This window comes from Bos taurus, chromosome 17 (assembly GCF_002263795.3).
Source record: "Bos taurus isolate L1 Dominette 01449 registration number 42190680 breed Hereford chromosome 17, ARS-UCD2.0, whole genome shotgun sequence".
In the NCBI taxonomy this organism is placed as follows: domain Eukaryota; kingdom Metazoa; phylum Chordata; class Mammalia; order Artiodactyla; family Bovidae; genus Bos; species Bos taurus.
In genome coordinates, this window is record NC_037344.1 from 31424489 (window position 1) to 31448216 (window position 23728).

Genomic DNA, 23728 nt, shown 5'->3' on the forward strand with positions numbered 1-23728 from the left:
ATCTCATGGGCAGAGAAGCCTGGCAGGCTACAATTCATGGGGTCGCAAGGAGTTGGACATGACTGAGCAACTAACACACACATCTTGTACAATGTTAAAAACCTCCAACAATAGTTCTTCAGGCACCCTGTCTACTAGATATAATCCCTTGAATCTAGTCACCACCTCCCTTATATAATCATCAGGGATTTGATTTAGTTCCTACCTGAATGGCCTAGTGGTTTTCCTTAACTTCTTCAATTTGAGCCTGAATTTTGCATAAGGAGCTGATGATCTGAGCCAGTCAGGTCCAGGTCTTATTTTTCTGACTGTATAGAACTTCTCCATCTTCAGCTGCAAGGAATATAATCAATCTGATCTCGGTATTGACCATCTGGTGATGTCCATGTGTAGAGTTGTCTCTTGTGTTGTTGGAAGAGGGTATTTGTTATGACCAATGCATTCTTTTGGCAAAACCCTGTTAGTCTTTGTCCTGATTCATTTTGTACTCCAAGGCCAAATTTGTCTGTTACTCCAGGTATCTCTTGACTTCCTACTTTTGCATTCCAATCCCGTATGATGAAAATGACATGTTTTTTGGTGTTAGTTCTAGGAGGTCTTGCCAATCTTCAAAGAACTGTTCAACTTCATCATCTTCAGTATTAGTGGTTGGGGCATCCATCGACTTAGATTACTGTGATGTTGAGTGGTTTACCTTGGAAACAATCCAAGATCAATCTATCATTTTTGAGATTGCAGCCAAGTACTGCATTTTGGATTCTTTTGTTGACTATGAGGGCTATTCTATTCCTTCTAATGGATTCTTACCCACGGTAGGGGATATAATGGTCATCTGAATTAAATTCGCCCATTCCTGTCCATTTAGTTCCCCAGTTCCTAAAATATCAATGTTCTCTTTGCCATCTCCTGTGTGACCACATCCAATTTACCTTGGTTCATGGACCTAACATTCCAGGTTCCTATGCAATATTGCTCTTTACAGCATTGGTCTTTACTTTCACCACCAGACACATCCAAAACTGGGTGTTGTTTCCACTTTGGCTCAGCCTCTTCATTCTTTCTGTAGCTTTTTCTCTGCTCTTCCTCAGCAGTATATTGAACACCCACCAACCTGTGGGGCTCACCTTTCAGTGTCATATATATATTTTTTTTACTTTTCATACTGTCCATGGGTTTCTCAAGGCAAGAATACTGAATATGACCTAGTAATTTTACTGCTAGGAATCTAACCAAGAAAAATAAATGTGTCATACAAGATTTGTAGGTAAATGGTCATAACAGCATTATTCATAGTAGCCAAAGCAGGAAACAATTCAAATGTCTACCCAATAAACAAATGTGGTACATCTATACAATAGAAGAACTTATCAATAAAAGGTAAGGAAATATTGATACATGGCATACCATGTGTGTCTCAAAAATCAAACATTTTATCAATAAAAGAAGCTATATACAAAAGACCATAAGTTTCTGGATTCCACTAATATGAAATGTCCAAAAAGAGGCAAATTTATAGTTAGAAAGCAATTAGTGGTTATCTAGGACTACAGTTAAAGAAGGAATTAATTGCATACAGGTACAACTATCAATTTGGGGTGGTAGTAATGTTCTAACAGATGTTAGAACAATTTGATGGTTTTATTAAAATACCCAATTTGATAATTTTATTAAAAATCGTTGAATTTTACACTTACAATACACATACAATTTACATAAATTATCCCCAAATAGGGGTGGTAGAGGGGCCAACAGCAGTATGAAAAACTCTTTGTAATTTACTCCTTTGAATTCAAGGATTGCCTTTCATCAGGTCAATTCTTACACATCCATTCCTGAAATAATTCCCATGGCTACAAGGAAGAGAGAAAAACGAAAATATTAGTAGCCAGCAATCAGTATCAGAACCAAATAAAAAGAAGTGAAGATGTCATCAGTGGGTCTGAAATCTTCCTACTGGGGACAGTGAAAAGACTGGGTACCTGGACTTCTCATCACTGCTTGGTCTTGGAGCATATAGGTCAGTCTGTCTTTTCCACGATTGGGTGTCTGTAGCACGATCCACAGTCCTGGCATGAAAACTATACCTGGCTAATTTCATACTTTTGAACGTAAGATAAAAATTTGGCCTCTAACATTGAAGGAAGGCAGAGAGAAAATGTAGTTATAGTTTATACTTAATTTTAGATGAAGATCCTTTAACCTTGTTCTCTTTAAAGGTAGCTGAAATTCCAACATACCAATATGCACTTGTCTTACACATGACTAAAGAATCTCATTAGACGTTTTTTTTTCAAGGCAAAGTTGAAAAGCAAGTCAATGAATTGGAGGCGATCCTTTCAAGGTTCTGACTTTGCCATGTGCTAACTCTGTTATGGCACTAACATGACCTTTAATGTGTCTGAACTTTAGTTTTCTCATTATAAAGTTATGATAGCAATATTTTTCTACTCTCTTTAGAAGAAGTGAGAGACTTTGTGAAATCACTCAGTAAATCACACAATTCTTTAGAAATTGAAGTTATATTTTAATTTTTATTAAATCAATGTGTATTCTTCCTAGAAAACACGTTAAGTTCTAGACTTATAGTTAGATACCTGTGAAAGATACTCTAAGTATATACTATAAAAAAACTGCTTTAAAATGCCAAATATTATAAATAGTGCTGCAATGAACATTGGGGTACATGTATCTCTTTCAATTCTGGTTTTCTTGGTGTGTATGCCACAGTGGGATTGCTGGGTCATATGGCAATTCTATTTCCAGTTTTTTAAGGAATCTCCACACTGTTATCCATAGTAGCTGTACGAGTTTGCATTCCCACCAACAGTGTAAGAGGGTTCCCTTTTCTCCACACCCTCTCCAGCATTTATTGCTTGTAGACTTTTGGATAGCAGCCATTCTGACTGGCGTGAAATGGTACCTCATTGTGGTTTTGATTTGCATTTCTCTGATAATGAGTGATGTTGAGCATCTTTTCATGTGTTTGTTAGCCATCTGTATGTCTTCTTTTGGAGAAATGCCTGTTTAGTTCTTTGGCCCAATTTTTGACTGGGTCATTTATTTTTCTGGAATTGAGCTGCAGGAGTTGCTTGTATATTTTTGAGATTCTTTGTCAGTTGCTTCATTTACTATTATTTTCTCTCATTCTGAAGGCTGTCTTTTCACTTTGTTTATAGTTTCCTTTGTTGTGCACAAGCTTTTAAGCACTGTTTATAATAGCCAGGACATGGAAGCAACCTAGCTGTCCATTAGCAGATGAATGGATAAGAAAGCTGTGGTACATATACACAATGGAGTATTACTCAGCCATTAAAAAGAATTCATTTGAATCAGTTCTAATGAGGTGGATGAAACTGGAGCCTATTATACAGAATGAAGTAAGCCAGAAAGAAAAACACCAATACAGTATACAAACGCATATATTTGGAATTTAGAAAGATGGTAATGATAATCCTGTATGTGAGACAGCAAAAGAGACACAGATGTATAGACTAGTCTTTTGCACTCTGTGGGAGAGGGCGAGGGTTGGATGATTTGGGAGAATGACATTGAAACATGTATATTATCATATGTGAAACGAATCGCCAGTCCAGGTTTGATGCAGGATACAGAGTGCTCGGGGCTGGTGCACTGGGATGAGCCAGAGAGGTGGTATGGGAAGGGAGGTGGAAGGGGTTTCAGGACCGGGAACACATGTACACCCGTGGTGCATTCATGTCAATGTATGGCAAAAACCAATACAACATAGTAAAGTAATTAGCCTCCAATTAAAATAAATAAATTTATATAAAAGAAATAAAGTGCCAAGTATTTTCCTATACAATGAAAAGATTTTTTGGTTTTCTGATTGTATAGATTTTTTTATACTCTGCCTGTCAAAACAGATTTGTTAAAATTACATTATTAAAGTTTTTATTTTAGATATATTTCAAAAATGATATAGAGAGTTCCTATATACTCCATACTTATTATCTCTGTTTTTAGCATCTGACATTAGTATGGTATATTTGCCAGAATTGAACAACTACTATTGGTTGTTAACTGAACACCGGATTTATGCAGACATCCTTTTTATCCAGTGTCCTTTTTCTCTTCTAAGATCTCATGTAGGATTCACACTGCACTTACTCATTGGGTCTTCCTGTTTTTGATGACCTTGGTAGTTTTAAGGAATGCTGGTCAGGTATTATGTAGAATGTCTCTCAACTGGGATTTGTCTGTACTTTTTCTCAGGATTATTTGGTTTATGAGTTTGGGGAAGGAAGACCACAAATATGACATTTTAATCATATCATTCAATTCAGTTCAGTCACTCAGTAGTGTCCAACTCTTTGTGACCCCATGGACTGCAGCTTGCCCAGCTTCCCTGTCCATCACCATCTCCTGGAGCTTGCTCAAACTCATGGCCATCAAGTCGGTGATGCCATCCATCTCATCCTCTGCTGTCCCCTTCTCCTCCTGCCTTCAGTCTTTCCCAGCATCAGGGTCTTTTCCAATGAGTCAGTTCTTCACATCAGGTGGCCAAAGTATTGGGGTTTCAGCCTCAGCATCAGTCCTGCCAATGAATATTCAGGATTGATTTCCTTTAGGATGGATTGGTTGGATCTCCTTTCAGTCCAAGGGACTTTCAAGAGTTTTCTCCAACACCAGTGTTCAAAAGCATCAATTCTTTGGCGCTCAGCATTCTCTATATTCCAACTCTCAATTCATACATGCCTACTGGAAAAACTATAGCTTTGACTAGACAGACCTTTGTTGGCAAAGTAATGTCCCTGCTTTTTAACATGTTGTCTAGGTTGGTCATAGCTTTCCTTCCAAAGAGCAAATGTCTTTTAAATTCATGGCTGCAGTCACCATCTGCAGTGATTTTGAAGCCCCCCAAAATAAAGTCTCTCACTGTTTCCACTGTTTCCCCATCTATTTCCCATGAAGTGATGGGACCAGATGCCATGATCTTAGTTTTCTGAATGTTGAGTTTTAAGCCAGCTTTTTCACTCTCCTCTTTCAGTTTCATCAAGAGGCTCTTTAGTTCTTCTCTTTCTGACATAAGTAAGAGTGGTGTCATCTGCATATCTGAGGTTACTGATATTTCTCCTGGAAATCTTGATTCTAGTTTGTGCTTCACCCAGCCCAGCGTTTCTCATGATGTACTCTGCATATAAGTTAAATAAGCAGGGTGACAATATACAGCATTGATGTACTCCTTTCCTAATTTGGAACCAGTCTGTTACTAATACTAACCTTGATAATCTGGCAGAGATAGCATTTGCCAGCTTTCCCTGTTGAACAGTTACTCCTCCCTTTTCTATACTGTGATCTTTGGAAGTACGTCAGTATGTGCAACTCATGCTTAAAGAATGGGTAATTATACACCATCTCCTTGAGGATGAGATAATCCATAAATTATTTTAAATTCTTTGGTTTGGAAGATTTGTTTCATATCCTCTATGTATTTATTTATTCAGTCATTTCTATCAGTTGGAATTTAAATATTTATTTTATACACTGAGCTATAATCTAATATTTACTTATTTTGTTGCACAAGCTATTCTATCTTTGGCCAGCTAGAAGCTCTCTAGTGGGTGTTGTGTCTTTTTGACATACCTCCATCATTATAGTTTGTTTGCTTGCTTTGAAGGGTTCCCTGCCTTCCAGCATTGCATAATTTAGGCCCATATTGTGTATTTCCCACCCTCGAACTAGAGTCAACCATTTCTCCAAGGAGTCCTGCCGCTTTTTATTGGAGAAAGGTATTAAAAGCTAGGTATGTTCTTTGCTTCTTTGAGTTCTTGTTTTTACGACCTCCTCAGCTGACAAAGCCAGGGTATACTCACCCATGTAGTAAACATATCTCTATAAATATTTCTATATGTAACCAACTCTATATTAAGCTGAATGTGAGTTCATACTGATGTCTACACCTCTAATCCATTGCCACATGAATCATTCCAGCCTCCTCCCTTTAAGTAGAAGTATAATCTCCTATGCCAACAGTGAGAAATTTGAGTCCCATCAGTTGCCATACATTTACTAAGCTGTTCGGTTCAAGTGTAAATATATCTATCCTAGAATACCCCAACCTCCTGATTTTTTTTTTTAATTTGTATAGTTTCACTTACATTGTTGAGTTCTGTGGGTTTTGACAGATAATTTTTGGATCTTAACAATTTTATTAAATTTGTTCCCTTTAATCTTTCTTTTAATTGACTTCATCTCTGTCTTAGCCACTGACTTTGAAATTTATCTTTACAGTATTCTTTAACTTAAAAAAAAAAAAAAAAAGACCCACATACATAGAAAACAAACTTATGGTTACCTAAGGTGAAATGGGGTGGGGAGGGATAAATTAGGAGGTTGAGATTAACATCATACTACTGTATATAAAAGATAACCAACCAATCTTTTAAAATCACCTATAAGGGAAAAGGACTTGGGAAGAAAAGCAAAACATATGCATGTTTAGCTGAATCACTTTGTTATACACCTAAAATTTAACACAATGTTGTAAATTGACTGGTTCAATAAATATTTTTTTAGAGTAAAAATTTTAATGAATGAAAGCTTCTTTAAATTCTACAGTGCATTATAATTTCAGAAGTTTTACACACATAATTTCATATAATCCCATGATAATCCTTTTTTCCCTACCCCTCTATTACCACTTCCTCTTTCCCTCTCCCCACTGGTATCCACTACTTTGTTCTCTATATCTGTGTTTGCTTCTTTTATTCACTAGTTTTATAGATTCCACACATAAATGATTTCATACATTATTAGTCTTCCTCTGTCTGACTTATTTCATTTTGCATAGTGCCTCCAAGCCAATTCACTTTGCTACAAAAATGACAAAATTTCATTCTTTTTTGATAGCTGGATAGCATTCTATTGTATGTATACCATATCTTCTTTATGGTAGATAAAGAAGATATGTCTTTATGGTAGACACTTAGGTTGCTTCCATACCTTAGCAACAGTAACTACTATGAATATTAGGGTGCATGTATCTTTTTGAATTAGTATTTTGGTTTCTTTGGGATATATACCCAGGACTAGTGGATCATCTGGTAGTTCTATTTCTAGGTTTTTTGAGAAAGCTTCATACTGTTTATCACAGTGGCTAAACCAAAGTACGTTCTTAGCAACAGTGTAGGAGTATTCCCTTTTCTCCACTCTGTGGCCAGTTATTTTGTCTGTTTCTTTGTGGTCTTTTTGATGATAGCCATTCTGATAGAAGTGAGATGATATCTCATTTTAATTTTGATTTGAAATTTTCTAATAATTAGGAATGTTGAATGTCTTTGCATCTTTTCATGTGCCCATTGGCCATCTGCATTTCCTCTTTGGAAAAATGTCCTTTCAGTTCTTCTGCCCATTTTTTACTCAGGTTGTATTTGTGATGTTGAATTGTTGGATATTAACTCTTATTGGTTGTATCCTTTGCAAATATCTTCTCTCATTTAGTAGGTTGCGTTTTCATTTTGTTGATGCTTTACTTTGCTATGCAAAAGCTTTTAAGTTTAATTAGGTCCCATGTGTTTATTTTTGCTTTTACTTCATTTTGGAGATAGATCCAAAAAAATATTGCTGCAGTTTATGTGAAAGTGGGTTCTGCCTAGTTTTCCTCTAGGAGTTTTATGGTATCCAGTTTTGCATTTAGGTCTTTAATCCATTTGGGGTTTATTTTTGTATATGGTATTATCTAATGTTCTATCTTTGTTCTTTTACATGTGGCTGTCCAGTATTCCCAGAACGACTTATTGAAAAGACTGTCTTTTCTCTGTTGTATGTTCTTGCCTCCTTTGTCACCAATTAATTGACCATAATTTTGTGAGTTTATATTTGGGCTCTCTAGTCTGTTCCATTGATCAATGTGTCTTTTTTGTGTGCCTCTACTATACTGTTTTTGATTACAATAGTTTTGTAATATAGTTTGAAGTCAGGCAGCATGATTGCTCCAGCTCTGTTCTTTTCACCTATCAAGTACTATGGCTAAGAAATATAATGATCAGAAAATTCCAAGTTTCTTCTTTGGTTCTGGGATTGATCTAAAATAAGTAAAATTAATAAATTTAATGAAATAATTAAGCAGTGGAGAATAACAGAGAGTTAAAGAGCCATCCAGAGAAGGAGAAGGGGTACTGAGAATCAGTACACTGAAAGAAGAACTGGGAACACTGGTTAGGCTGTCAGTTTAATAGACTTTGCATAGGACACAGTTTAAAATTCTACCAGGTAAGATAGGATGGAATGAGCCCAAAGCCTACTCAATTTACTAGGTGACAGTCAAATTCGTTTTGGTTCCAGGCCTTTCTTATCAGAATTAAACATCAGGACTAAGCTTCTTTTGTCTCCCAGAAAACATTAGACTGGAAGCTAATGATATACAAATTTTAAGTGCAGTTTTGCTTGTAATGTTCCAGGTGATTTCTTGTTGTATTGCCTGTATAGAAAAACTATGTAACACATACACTTCATGTAGTATTGTGTAAAGGAGATAAGTTCATCTTTAGATAGCAATACTTGAATTCATCTGAAAAAATGAGAATCTTGAATTAGAGGCTCATGAAATTCATAAAACTATTAAGTAAACTTTTGTCATAAATCCATTTTATGTATTTAATCATGTGACATTACAGAAGGTAAAATTTTATGGATAGGTAAACATAAAATGTGCGATTAGTTCAGTCAAGGCAAACAAGCTATACATACAGTTAAGTAAATGTTTTATAGGGAAAAGCACTGAGTAAACTCTAAGAGGGGCTAGTTGGCTTAACTACTTAAGGAATTAATTTGTTAGAAAAAAACTAAATTATGAAGCTATAGACAAACCTTAAGTTTGTGTAACAGCAAAATTAGAACTAGAAGGAAATGAAGTGAAAAAAAGTATAACAGTAGTTTTTAAAATATACTTTTACTGATGAAGAAATAAAAAACTACAATCTCTGCTCAAAATCATTATTCTCTTTAGGTGTTACAGTGAAGTGATTTTGGAGTTAACATTTGTTTTCTTTACTCAATTTGCAAACTACCACTACTAATTTGTTGAGCACTTACTGTGACTCAAGCATTCTGTTAATGTCTTTCTAAACATTACTTCATTAAGTCCTTCCAAAGATCTTGTGGGGCTGATATAATTATCTCCAGGCATTTGAAAACAAACAAATACATCAGGCGCAAAAAGTTTTTATGGGCACACAGGTAGAATATACAGATTCAGTATTTAACCCAGAGTTTTACTTACATATGGATAGTGTGCCTATATACACACAAGTGTGAGTGTTGTGTGTGTCTGCTGATGTTGTGAGGAATTCTTTTCCTCATCAAAGTTTCAATCCCTGGGAGTCAAAATAATCTGGCAGATTTCTCAAAACATAGGTTTTGGGAAAGATTTCAGAGTCATGTTGCATCCTACAGTATATTAGTGATGATGAATGGTTGAAGCATGTATGAAGCAGCAGCAATGGGTTGATAGTATTTTCTTTCACATGGAAACTTTTGGACAGACATGAATATATAAAAAGAATGCTATTCCACTGTATGCATTTCAAATACTTCTTATGGCATATAATTTGAAGCTATCTGGAGTCCAAGCAATCATCACCTGTTATATGTTTTAAAAATGTAATGTTAAGACCTATGATACACAAAACTTTATAGAAATATATTTTCTTAATTTGAAGGAATGCAATGAGAAAGAAAAATACATTGGTCTTGTATTTCTCTATGACCAAGGAACTATATTTCAATCTTCTGGGCTCCAAAATCACTACAGATGGTGACTGCAGCCATGAAATTAAAAGACGCTTACTCCTTGGAAGGAAAGTTATGACCAACCTAGATAGCATATTCAAAAGCAGAGACATTACTTTGCCAACAAAGGTCCATCTAGTCAAGGCTACGGTTTTTCCTGTGGTCATGTATGGATGTGAGAGTTGGACTGTGAAGAAAGCTGAGTGCCAAAGAATTGATGCTTTTGAAATGTGGTGTTGGAGAAGACTCTTGAGAATCCCTTGGACTGCAAGGAGATCCAACCAGTCCATTCTGAAGGAGATCAACCCTGGGATTTCTTTGGAAGGAATGATGCTGAAGCTGAAACTCCAGTACTTTGGCCACCTCATGCGAAGAGTTGACTCATTGGAAAAGACTCTGATGCTGGGAGGGATTGGGGGCAGGAGGAGAAGGGGACGCCAGAGGATGAGATGGCTGGATGGCATCACTGACTCGATGGACGTGAGTCTGAGTGAACTCCGTGAGTTGGTGATGGACAGGGAGTCCTGGCATGCTGCGATTCATGGGGTTGCAAAGAGTCAGACATGACTGAGCGACTGATCTGATCTGAAACATTGTAAGGGCTTCCCTGGTGGATCAAACAGTAAAGACTGTGCCTGCAATACAGGAGACACAGGTTCAATCCCTGGGTCAGGAAGATCCCCTGGAGAAGGCAATGAAAACCCACTCTAGTATTCTTGCCTGGAGAATCCCATGGACATAGGAGCCTGGTGGGCTACCAACCATAGGGTTGCAAAATATTGGACATGATCGAAGTGACTAAGCACGCATGCCAACACTGTAAATCAGTAGCAGCTGTTCACAATGACCTTCTGTAATCTAGAGTTCCAGTGGAACTTGGAATCACAGAATCGGAGGATATCTTTGCCTTTGACTCTATTCAATATTGTGAGACCTCCCAGCAGTCTAATATTCCACATATATCTGAAAATTTCCTGACAGAGTTTCACACAGGGTTGTATGTGGTGGAGTCATTCTTTTTTACACTCCCTGATGTTGCAAAGCTTAAAATGCCAATGATAATATCTAAGCACTAAAAATAATGCAACTATTGGCCCTGCAATTGTACCAGACTGATACACCCTATTCAGCCACTAATAGTGCATATTACAGTGCTAAGTTGCTACAGTAGTTTTAATATACAATTCTGTGTCTCAAAATTACCCTAATATATCTTCACTAGTCTTTCTAAGACTTGTGTCTCATGCTTCAAGTACTTTATAAATATTTTAATACAATTTTGGTTCTACTGCCCAATTTTCTTAAATCCTAAGGCTTGAGGCCATGGTGCATGCAGAGTTTGAGGTCAATCTAAATGATCAACAACCCTGATCATCCTATTAGGATGACCTACCTGTGGCCAAGCCCGTTCACTTGGCAAGAGCTCTTCCAGTTGAGGCTTCTCGGTCCCTTTTACTCATTCTCACCTGTTTTGCTCTGTAGACACACCCTTCCTGCAACCATCATTGCAAACATATTATAGAAATACTACTCCACTGTCACCGTAAATAAAATATTACCATAGTACTGAGCAGCTGACATTCGATGAGTGAGAATACCTGACTGCTTTGGGCTGACATATCATTTTTTCCTGCCTTTGGAGTGGATCCATACCATTAGCTCTGTTGTATCTCCACCTTGCAGATTGTAAATCTTAGAATTTAGCCTCCATATTCTTTTGAACCATTTATAATACATTTTTAAAATAAATATATCTTCTCTCTTTCCCTCTATACACATATACATATTCTCACTACTCCTTACTCTTTTCCTCCCTCCCCTGCCACTCTCTCTCTCTATATATACACACACACACATATATATAATAGACGTTCTATTATTATTTCTCTGGAGGACCCAAACTAATAAAATATGTAATTATTAAAGACTCTAAATAAATATAATAAGTATATAACTATAATAGGCTTCCCAGGTGGCACTAGATCTAAAAACCCCACTTGCCAATTCAGAACAAGTAAGAAGCAAGGTTTCAATCCCTGGGTTGATAAGAATTCCAGGAGGAGGGCATGGCAACCCACTCCAGTATTCTTGCCTGGAGAATTCCATGGACAAAGGAGCCTAGAGGGCTATAGCCCATAGTCGCAAAGAGTTGGACACAACTGAAGCGACTTAAGATGCATAAAAGGTCTAAATGCTATAAAGGAGTGTTCTATGTTGATGGGTACAAATAATACATGAGATACAATATGAGGAGAAATTTAGGAAGTACCTAGGCAAAGGAGAATAAGAATTTTGGACACAGAATGACATATACAGATGGCCTGCAATGTGAAAGAGGGTAGTATGTTCCACAAAGGGAAGGAGAGTCAGTTCTCTGAAAGGCAGAGAGCAAGGAGGGAAAGGTTAACAAGATGACTCTCTAAAGTTAGAGGGTAGCCTCTGTGTGCCTCAGTCATCATTTTGAGAGTGTCCATCTCTAGGACAATGAGACAACTCAGAAGTGTCTTAAAGGGGAGTCATATGATCAGATTTGCATTGTGAAGCAATCACTAAGTGAATTTGAACTGATAAAAAATAGATTTAGTGTCCTAGAAGTTATAGTGTTGTTACCTTGATCTGTTTTGGTGCAGGCAGTCCCCAGTTTTTAGATGGCCTGGATACAGCACAATTACAGACAGCACATCTGGTTGCTGCTACTGGAAGGGGGAAGCAGAGAAGGGTATACAAGTGTGCCTTATAACAGTGCCCATAACGAGCCTTACTGCTCTTGTGTGGTTTATTAGAAATCATTTAAATGTTTACTCTCTATGTTTAGGTAGATTTAACATAGATGCTTTATCATCACACAAGTCAGCTATGTATTTTAATGTTGGTAAGTACTGAGGCCTAGAGATATAAAACTTAACCCTGTGTTTATTTATGAATATCAAAAAGAAACAGCATGTATCTGAAGTATACAAAGTGCATAGACTATTATTTCAAAATGTGTAATAAATTTTAAGAGTTTAAAATGAGACCTTGTATTTGATGTCAGAACTCCAACATTCCAGACTCACTAACTCTTTGGATTGTTTTCTCTGTGTTACACCAAAATATCTTTGGAATTATTTAATATAGGTCACATTTTTCTTCTAGAAAATCACTGTGGCAAACTGTTGGAGCCATTTCCAACCATTCAAGTAGCACACTGAATTCAAAAATTGTCTGATAGGTATACTCACAGTGATAAATCCGTCCCATACATATGTTCTTTCCAGCATGGTTTAACAGATTTGGAATTCATTCTAAAACATATAAATATGTAGAATATTTCTGCCAATGTAAATTCAAAAAAAAACTTACCTTTTTTTTTTTTTGACAAAAAATTCACCTCATACAAGTCAGATTCTGTATTTGTCTATGGAACATGCTGCAACTTCATTATAGGTCTGGAAGATATGCAGGTTGGTAGGTAAAGATCATAAATAAAATTTTCATACCCTTGAAAGATAAATGATTGAAGCTGGCATGCTATGCTCTTCATTCAAAGAAGAAATAGATTCATTAGAGGGGGGAATTGTTGCTTCTCCTAGCAAGGGAACAACAGCAGCAGTAAGGGAATGTACATGTTCAGACTTATCCAAACCCATTATAATTTCTCTACTCCAATATGCAGATTCTCACTCTTTTCCAATCAAATTCCCAGATGTAGCACCAGAAACTGCTTAGACTATGATGTTAACTTGTTAACTTACTTCTTAATACTGTAAACCATCAAACTCAGTCTCTGGCTTTTAGCTTCTTCAACCCAGGGTGAAAATTCTATCAATGTCAAAGAAGCTTTATGGTGCTATGACTATATATCTTGAATGAATACGTTAAAATCCTCAGCTTGTCAACTTGAAGCTCACCACTGCAGTCAGAAGTGTAGTCTAGAGTATCTGTGGGTTAAAAGCATAAACCATAACAAAATGTACATTTTATAATATATGAATTATAAAATAATATTCCTCACCTCCTATAAGGATAGCAATCCCCTCAGATTAAGGCCCCACCCTTATAACATCATTTAACTTTAATGCCTTCCTTAAAGCTCAACATTCAGAAAACTAAGATCATGGCATCTGGTCCCATCACTTCATGGGAAATAGATGGGGAAACAGAGGCAGACTTTATTTTTGGGGCTCCAAAATCACTGCAGACAGTGACTGTAGCCATGAAATTAAAAGACACTTACTCCTTGGAAGAAAAGTTATGACCAACCTAGACAGCATATTCAAAAGCAGAGACATTGCCAACAAAGGTCCGACTCATCAAGTCTATGGCTTTTCCAATAGTCATGTATGGATGTGAGAGTTGGACTATAAAGAAAGCTGAGTGTCGAAGAATTGATGTTTTTGAACTGTGGTGTTGGAGAAAACTCTTGAGTCCCTTGGACTGCAAGGACATCCAGCCAGTCTATGCTAAAGTAAATCAGTCGTGAATATTCATTGGAAGGACTGATGCTAAAGCTGAAACTCCAATACTTTGGCCACCTGATCGAAGAACTGACTCATTGGAAAAGACCCTGATGCTGGGAAAGATTGAAGGTGGGGAGAAGGGGATGACAGAGGATGAGATGTTTGGGTGGCATCACAGACTTAACAGACATGAGTTTGAGTAAACTCCGGGAGTTGGTGATGGACAAGGAGACCTGGAGTGCTGCAGTCCATGGGGTTGCAAAGAGTTGGAAATGACTGAGTAACTGAACTGAAAGGTCTTATCCTCATTGGATACCTCAATCACATTGGAGGTAAGGGCTTTAGCATATGAATCTGGGAGATTGGGGGAGAAGGGAACACAGTTCAGTCCATATCATTTGATTTTTTGAAAAATTAGATTATTCATACAAAGTATTTGAACTTAGTAATCATTCAGTGTACCATCAGATACCACTGCTGCTCTTTGAGTATAAAGCACCATCTGACCAGGACAGCCAGGTCTCCTGCTGGACACCCGCTAGTAAGGTAGTTTACTGAGTAGAAACTAGGGAAGAAAGACACAGTGATGACACATGGTGTTAGACCTAGATAGGCACCAGAAAGCGCTCAAGGGAAGTGCCATATTTGGCAAAAAGGAAGAGATGGGTACCTTTTAAAGGATACCAGGTCAACAACATTAAGGAAAAATAGCATTCATTGATTTATTCCACAAACATAAATATATAGAAGCTGTTAACACTGTGTGCTGAGCACTTCATGTACACTATCTTTACTAACTCTCTCCCCAACAGATGGGGAAATTCAGAGAGATTAAAGGGTTCAACACAGTGATTCAGTGGCAGAAGCATGACTTAATTACAAGACTGGACTGTCTCATGCACAAGCTTGGTCTATGGACCAAGAGACCGGAAGATGTAGTCCCTTCCATAAAGTTATTATTCATTAGGAAGAGGAACTGTTTGCTAACAGTTTGTTGTTACTAAAGTCAACGCATATAATCACTTCTTGCAACACTTTGAAAGGGCTCGAAGAAATACTCATCTGCCCACAAATATACTGATCTGATAGTAGAAAGTGACTGGGAACTAAAGAGCCTCTTTCTGGGGGTGAAAGAGAACAGTGAAAAAGCTAGCTTGAAACACACCGTTAAAAAAAAACTAAGATCATGGCATCCAGTCCCATTGCTTCATGGCAAATAGAAGGGGAAAAAAGTGGAACCAGTGACAGATTTTCTTTTCCTGGGTGCCAAAATCACAGTGACTGCAGCCATGAAATTAAAAGATGCTTGCTCCTTGGAAGGAAAATGATGAGAAACCTAGACAGTTTATTAAAAAGCAGGGACATCTCTTTGCTGACTGACAAAGACCCATATCGTCAAAGTTAATGGTTTTTCCAAGAGTCATGTACCAATGTGAGAGTCGGACCATAAAGGAGCCTGAGCACTGAAGGATCAGTGCTTTTGAATTGTGGTGCTGGAGAAGACTCTTGAGAATGCCTTGGAATGCAAGGAGATGAAACTGGTTAATTCTAATGGAAATTAACCCTGAATATTCATCAGAAGGACTGATGATGAAAAGCTCCAAAACTTTGGCCACCTGATGCAAAGAGCTGACTCATTGGAAAGATCCTGATGCTGGGAAAGACTGAAGGCAACTGAGAAGCGGGCGGCAGAGGATGATATGGTTAGACAGTATCATCAACTCAATGAATGTGAATTTGAGCAAACTTTGGCAAACATAACAGTGAAAGACAGGGGAGCCTCGTATACTGTACTCGATGGGGTTGCAAAGAGTCAGACATGACTTAGTGACTGAACGACAACATACTGAGCTAAGAATGAATATATGAATTGAGGAGACAAAAGGAGTAAGGGCATTGTATCAGTTGGCTATAACTTGCTACTGCATAACAAGTAACTCACTCCAAAATTCAGTGGATTAAAACAGTAATCATTTATTCTTGCTCACAGGTCCGCAAGATATTGGTTCAGCTAGGCTAGTTTCAGCTAAGTGGCTCTGCCTGAAGCTGTACACCCAGTTGCAATTGGCTCCATGTGAAAATTCCCAGTGCATTCTTCTAGGCCTTGTGTAGAGGAGTAGTAGATGCCTGGGGAAAGCTTTTCTCAGAGAGATGGGAGCAGTGATACCTTTTAAGTCCTAAGTACAGAACTTGCACAGGGTAACTGCCACCCACATCCCATTGGCAAAGCAAGTCATAGCCAGTGGAAAACTCTCTTTTGTGGGAAAGGTTGCAAAGTTATATAGTAAAGGGAATGGATAAAGAATTGAGGTCAATAATTCCATCTATCAAAGGCATTTTCTGATTTTGATGGGGAGTGCTTGACACAGCAGAAGTAGAGTGGGTAGAGTCTATAAAATACCATTAACTTCCAAAAGATTTGCAGGGAAGGCTTTCCTATGAACAAAACACCCCATTTCTTCATTTTCCAGCAAGATAGTGAAGACAAACCCTCCCACTCTGCTTTCCTTTTCTATTTTTTAAAAAGTATACACAATTGTAGGATGTAAGAACATTAGACAAGCCTGACTGAAAAGAGATTCCTCCAGTCTCAACTTTCAACCACCTATAAAAAGTAGTATTTGGAAAATAGCTGTGAAAAATTGTGTTCTGCATCTGGATCTCAGAGTACCACTAGATGGTTTATTTATATCCATGTAATCTACAGACATACAGACACCAGCCTAACTGGTTGACAGGAACAAATAGGAACAAGCATGCTTATAAAACAGAAAAAGGAAAGACTGTAGAAAGTAAACAATTGGAAACAAAGGAGACAAGAATATACAATGGAGAAAAGATAAACTCTTGACTAAGTGGTGCTGGGCAAACTGGATAGCTACATTTAACGACGAAAATGAGAACATTTTCTAATACCATATACAAAAGTAAGCTTAAATAGGTTAAAAACCTAATGTAAGACTGGAAACCATAAAACTCCTAGAAGAAAACACAGGCAGAATGCTCTGATAAAAACAGTAGCAATATATTTTGGATTTGTTCCCTAAGGCAAAGGAAAGATAAACAAAAATAAAGGGGACCTACTTTAAAGCCTTTGCATAGCAAAGGAAATCGTCAACAAAACAAAAAGGCAACCTACCACACTGGAGAAGATATTTGTAAATGATATGACCAATAAGGGGTTAATATTCAAAATGTAAAAATATCTCATACAACTCAAACTCAATATCCAAAAGAAAAACAAAAAAGCAACCTGATTAAAAAATGAAAAGAAAAACTGAACATTTTTCCAAAGAACACTAAAGATGGCTTGTAAGCACACAAAAAGATGCTCAACATCACTATTAGAGAAATGCAAAGTAAAACAACCATAACATATTACCTTACACCTGTCAGAATGGCTATCATCAAAAAGACCACAAAATGGGAGAAAATATTTACAAACCATATATCTGATTAGTAACTGGAGTGTATAAAGGATTCTTAAAATGCAATAAAAGACAAATAGGCCAATATAGAAATGAGTGGAAGACTTGAATATACATTTTTTGAAGAAAGTATTCAAATAGCAAAGAGACATATGAAAAGATTCTCAATGTCATTAATTATCATGGAAATGTCAATCAAAACCACAGGGACACCATTTCACACCCACTACAATGGCTACAATCAAAATGACAGATAAAAACCGGTATTGATAAGGAGAAATGGAAACCCTCATAGATTGCTAGTAGGAATGTAAAATGATACTGCTGCTGCTAAGTCACTTCTTTGTAAAAACAGTTTGGCAGTTCCTCAAAATATTAAACATAGTTACTAGAAAAACAAGAAATTCTATTCCTTGGTTATCTATCTATACAAGAGAAATAAAAGATACTTACACAAAAACTCATACACCAAGTTTCATAGCAGCATTATTCATGATAAAGGCCCAAGATGTAGAAACAACCCAAATGCCCATTAGCTGTGAGATGGATAAATAAAATGTGGTGCATCCATATAATGAAGTATCACGAAGCCATAAACAGGAATAAGTACTGATACGTGCTACAACATGATGAATTTTTAAAACATTATGAATGAGTCATAAGACACCATATATTGTACAATTCTACTTATAGTAAATGTCTAGAAGAGACAAATCTAGAGAGAGAGAAAGCAAAGCAGCCTAGGACTGAGGGTGGAAGGGTGGAAGAGAGCGAGACTTACTGCTAATAGTACAGGGTTTCTTTTAGACTGACATATTCTAAAATTACATGGTTGCATCCCACTGTAAATACACTAAAACACTGAATTGTATACTTTAAATAGATGAATTATATAGTTTATTAATTATATCTAAAAAATGAAAAGAACACAAATAAAAAATGTTGGCAAAGATGTGGAGAAAAAGGACACCTCAGACACTGTGTGAATGTATATTGGTGTAGCAACTATGGATAACACTATGGAGACCCCTCAAAAATACTAAAAAAATGTAACTACCATATGATCCAGCTATTCCACCCCAGGTAGATATTTGAAGAATCTGAAGAAAACAAAAACATTAATTTGAAAAGATATATGCATACCTATGTTCATTGCTAGTAAAGTAGTAGTAGTAGTAAGCTACTATACATACGCTAGTAAAGTAATGCTCAAGGTTCTCCAAGCCAGGCTTCAGCAATATGGGAACCGTGAACATCCTGATGTTCAAGCTGGTTTTAGAAAAGGCAGAGGAACCAGAGATCAAATTGCCAACATCCGCTGGATCATGGAAAAAGCAAGAGAGTTCCAGAAAAACATCTATTTCTGCTTTATTGACTATGCCAAAGCCTTTGACTGTGTGGATCACAATCAACTGTGGAAAATTCTGAAAGAGATGGGAATACCAGACCACCTGATCTGTCTCTTGAGAAATTTGTATGCAGGTCAGGAAGCAGCAGTTAGAACTGGACATGGAACAACAGACTGGTTCCAAATAGGAAAAGGAGTTCGTCAAGGCTGTATATTGTCACCCTGTTTATTTAACTTCTATGCAGAGTACATCATGAGAAACGCTGGACTGGAAGAAACACAAGCTGGAATCAAGATTGCTGGGAGAAATATCAATAACCTCAGATATGCAGATGACACCACCCTTATGGCAGAAAGTGAAGAGGAACTAAAAGTCTCTTGATGAAAGTGAAAGTGGAGAGTGAAAAAGTTGGCTTAAAGCTCAACATTCAGAAAACGAAGATCATGGCATCTGGTCCCATCACTTTGTGGGAAATAGATAAGGAAACAGTGGAAACAGTGTCAGACTTTATTTTTCTGGGCTCCAAAATCACTACAGATGGTGACTGCAGCCATGAAATTAAAAGACGCTTACTCCTTGGAAGGAAAGTTATGACCAATCTAGATAGTATATTCAAAAGAAGAGACATTACTTTGCCAACAAAGGTTCGTCTAGTCAAGGCTATGGTTTTTCCTGTGGTCATGTATGGATGTGAGAGTTGGACTGTGAAGAAGGCTGAGCGCCGAAGAATTGATGCTTTTGAACTGTGGTGTTGGAGAAGACTCTTGAGAGTCCTTTGGACCGCAAGGAGATCTAACCAGTCCATTCTGAAGGAGATCAGCCCCGGGATTTTTTTGGAAGGAATGATGCTAAAACTGAAACTCCAGTACTTTGGCCACCTCATGCGAAGAGTTGACTCATTGGAAAAGACTCTGATGCTGGGAGGGACTGGGGGCAGGAGGAGAAGGGGATGACAGAGGATGAGATGGCTGGATGGCATCATCGACTTGATGGACATGAGTCTGAGTGAACTCTGGGATTTGGTGATGGACAGGGAGGCCTGGCGTGCTGCGATTCATGGGGTCGCAAAAAGTTGGACACGACTGAGTGACTGAACTGAATATATATCATTTCAATCTAAAGTAGTATCATACTGTGAATTACATATACTGATAATCTATTTTATATCATTCCCAAAATATATATTTTGCATATATAAATCAAGTGATTTAGAAAATGTTGACTTTTTCTTAATTGTATTTTGTGCTTTTAATTGTATTTTATGAATGTTTACTTTTAATATTCTTCCCTTTCCCCCATTAGGCCCATGTTGCTAAGTTTATTGATGAATATGATTTCCTCCATCTACATAAATTCTCATTTCACCTATGTATGATTTTGTTATTCTTTCTCTCTTCCTTTCCTGTGCTCTGAATGCTTTCGCATCTTTTTCCAGACCACTACTTTAACTTCCTCACCAATATTTCAAGTCAATATATAACTCAGCAGTGAAATTATACCCATATGTAATTTTCATTAGTTAATAATAAATATGAGAAAATATATATAGATAAAACAACACACTTTATACAGAGATCACACAAATATGATAAATTGCATATAATTGCAAACATGGTTTAAGAAATTACCTTGAAAATATGTTGGAGAATTCTCTTGAGTAAATATGGTAAATAAAATCTCCAAGGGTGAAATACATGGCTGTTAACTTTAGTTAAAAAATAAAGGGTTTATATAATGATTCAAAGTATTAAAAGAACAGGAAAGATTATTTCTGGAGGGGAATTCCCCTAGGGAACTTTTGTTACTCTTACTTTCACAGAGTATAGTTTCATCCCCTTGAATGCAAATATCACTGGTTTGATATCTAAACATGATATCAATGATATCAAACATTGATATCTATACATGAAGTCCCTATCTTCAAAGGACTTTTTAACTTCACACATCGGTATGATTTCAGCATACAGACTGTTGTTGACAAATTTCACTATGCAATTTTTAAGTGATGGACTATCTTTTTGTTGAAATAAAATATAGAATAACACTTGCATGTAAGATTACCTTGTCAGAAGACTTTTCTGGTGGTTCCAGTGGTCAGAAACCTGCCTGCCAATGCAGGAACACAGGTTCAATCACTGGTCTGGGAAGATCCCACATGTCGTGGATCTGTGACGAGAGAAAGTGAAGTCGCTTAGTCGTGTCCGACTCTTTGCAACACCGTGGACTGTAGCCTACCAGGCTCCTCCCTGCATGGGATTCTCCAGGCAAGAAAACTGGAGTGGGTTGCCATTTCCTTCTCCAGGGGATCTTCCCAACCCATGGATCGAACCTGGGTCTCCAGCATTGCAGGCAAATGCTTTAACCTCTGAGCCACCAGGGAAGCCAGCATAGGGCAACAAAACAGTAACCCCTACTTGCCTCAACTAGAGAAAGCCGTTGTGCATCAACAAAGACCCAGTGTGGCCATAAACAAGTAAATGCCACTGACCTTAAATTGAATATGCTCAAATATATTAAAAAAAAAAAAAGCTTACCTTGTCAGTGCATGTCACTTGTCCAAGTATAATGATCCTAAGAAAATTTAAAAATTCAGTAAAAATATAAAATCTTACTTTTTTCCATTTTGGTCTCCTACTTTTTATAGTTCTAATATATTCATTACCTTGCTATTAAAATTGTAGGAAAGCAGATAATTTGTATAAAGTTTAATTAGTATCATTCTCTATTCATTTTCTATATTGGTATGAAGAGTATGGAATATATGAGGAGTAAAGAAAGTGCTGGTCAGAGTGAGGTGCATACCACAAGTGAAAAGAAATATCAACTTTCCATTGTTAATCAGATGAATCTTCTATTTTCTCTTTCCTGTGACCATATCAGATCAGATCAGATCAGTCTCTCAGTCGTGTCCGACTCTGCAACCCTGTACATTACAATGTGTAAACACACTAAATTATAAACTGACCAAGAATAATAATTTCATATTCATCCCACTGTACTTACATGTTTGTATACTTTCTAAGAGAATGAATGTTCATAAATCCTTATAAACTTGGTATTTATCAGGTATCAAATGCTTATAAAATATTTCATAAGTGAATCCAAGCAAATAAAATATACTATAATATTCCTTCTTCATATATATGTTTGATTCTCATTATTTAGGGATTCTGTATTTAAGGGTTTGCATACTCACCAAAATTTATTTTTAGTCCCAGTCAGTGCTTGTGGGCTTTACTGGATCATTTGCAGACACGCAGAACAGTTAAAAATTTGAGCCATCTGATGTGCACATTCCAACTGAGGTCAAACAAGGTGACACTCTGCCTTGTTATTTCAGCTCTTCTATTTAAACAAGTGTTCTTGTTTTCTACTTAGCACATTTTTAAATTTTGCTTTGGTATGTTTTTGTCAATGATTTCACTGTTTAAATGGCCCCCAAGCAGAGTGATGAACTGTTGTCTGTTGTTTGTTAGCACAAGAAGTCGGCGATGTGTCTTATGTAGAAGATACATGTTAGATCAACTTCATCCAGGCTTGATTTATACTGCTTTGGACCATATGTTCAATGTTAATTAGTTAATAATAGGGTACATCCAGAGAAAGAAAAAGCAAATGTGTATATCTGTCTGTGAGGCCACTCCAGAAGTGCTAAGTAACATCTGTAATGTGGGATGAAGCTATGGAAATAATGAAAAAGAAGCCAAATGTGTGGATTCATGAGATGATGACTAATAATAAAAGTGCAGTGGACAGCACTGTTGTGAAGTTGAAAGCCAAAGAAATTTATAGTCACTTTACCCTGGGTCACGAAAATGTTAAAACTTCTTGGTTAGTGTTGGCTGACTTGCACGTTTCAAAAGGTGATACAGCTTGAAAAATGTTAAACATGCAAACGAGGATGGTTCTCACATCAGGAGGCTGCGGAAGCAATTTTTAAAATATACCTACTAAGCGTTACACATGTAATGAATTAAGAGCAGATTTTCAATGCTGATAAGACTGGCTTGTTTATAAAAAATTTGTTAAACAAATCTGTATAACATACATGGCCCCCAGAGCCTCTGACTTTACATTATTTCAGTATCATTAATCACTTATAAGAAATATATATTAAATAATATGCCTTTGAACAGAAACACACATAGGTTATCACTTGATCAGTTGGCAAAAATATTATGGTCAAATGGAACCTAACACTATAATTCCTTTAGGAGCAATGGTTCTGTATTTGCTAATTCAGAACCAATTTTATAGAACATAACTCCTGTGAATAATGTAAAAGGGGTTTGTTTGTTTCAATAGCACCTCATAGTCCACTTTGTGAATGTAGCATAAACACTGCTAAAGGCTGAATATTTGTGCCCCCTTAAAATGATTTTGAAACATAATCCCAATGTGATCATATTTTGAAATGGAGTTTTGGGAAGGTAATTAGGGCATAAGTCTGTAATCCCCATCAATGAGATCAGTGCCCTTATAAAATAGATCCCAGAGAGTGCCCCCACCCACCCACCCCTTCATCCACAACAGAACATAGAGAGAAGACAATTGCCTATGAACCAAGAAGCTGGTACTTATTAACACTGAATCTGCTGGCACCTTGATCCTGGTCTTCACAGCCTTCAGCATTGTGAGAAATATCTTCTATTTATAAGTCACCCAGACACAGTTGATGATATTTTCTTATAGCACCTTGAACAGACTAAGACAATAATTGGTCATGCAAAGTAGGTGCTGATGCAACAGATACCACAAATGA

At 37.0% G+C, this 23728-nt stretch overlaps 1 long non-coding RNA gene across 1 annotated transcript; it reads right to left on the bottom strand.

The window, feature by feature from the left end:
- Positions 1 to 1368: 1368 nt before the first annotated feature.
- LOC132342594 (uncharacterized) lies at positions 1369 to 23462 on the bottom strand. Its single transcript, XR_009491026.1, has 3 exons — positions 21028 to 23462; positions 12361 to 13670; positions 1369 to 11243 (listed from the first exon to the last, which is right to left on the bottom strand). It is a non-coding gene; the product is annotated as an uncharacterized lncRNA (long non-coding RNA).
- Between the last annotated feature and the right edge of the window lie 266 nt (positions 23463 to 23728).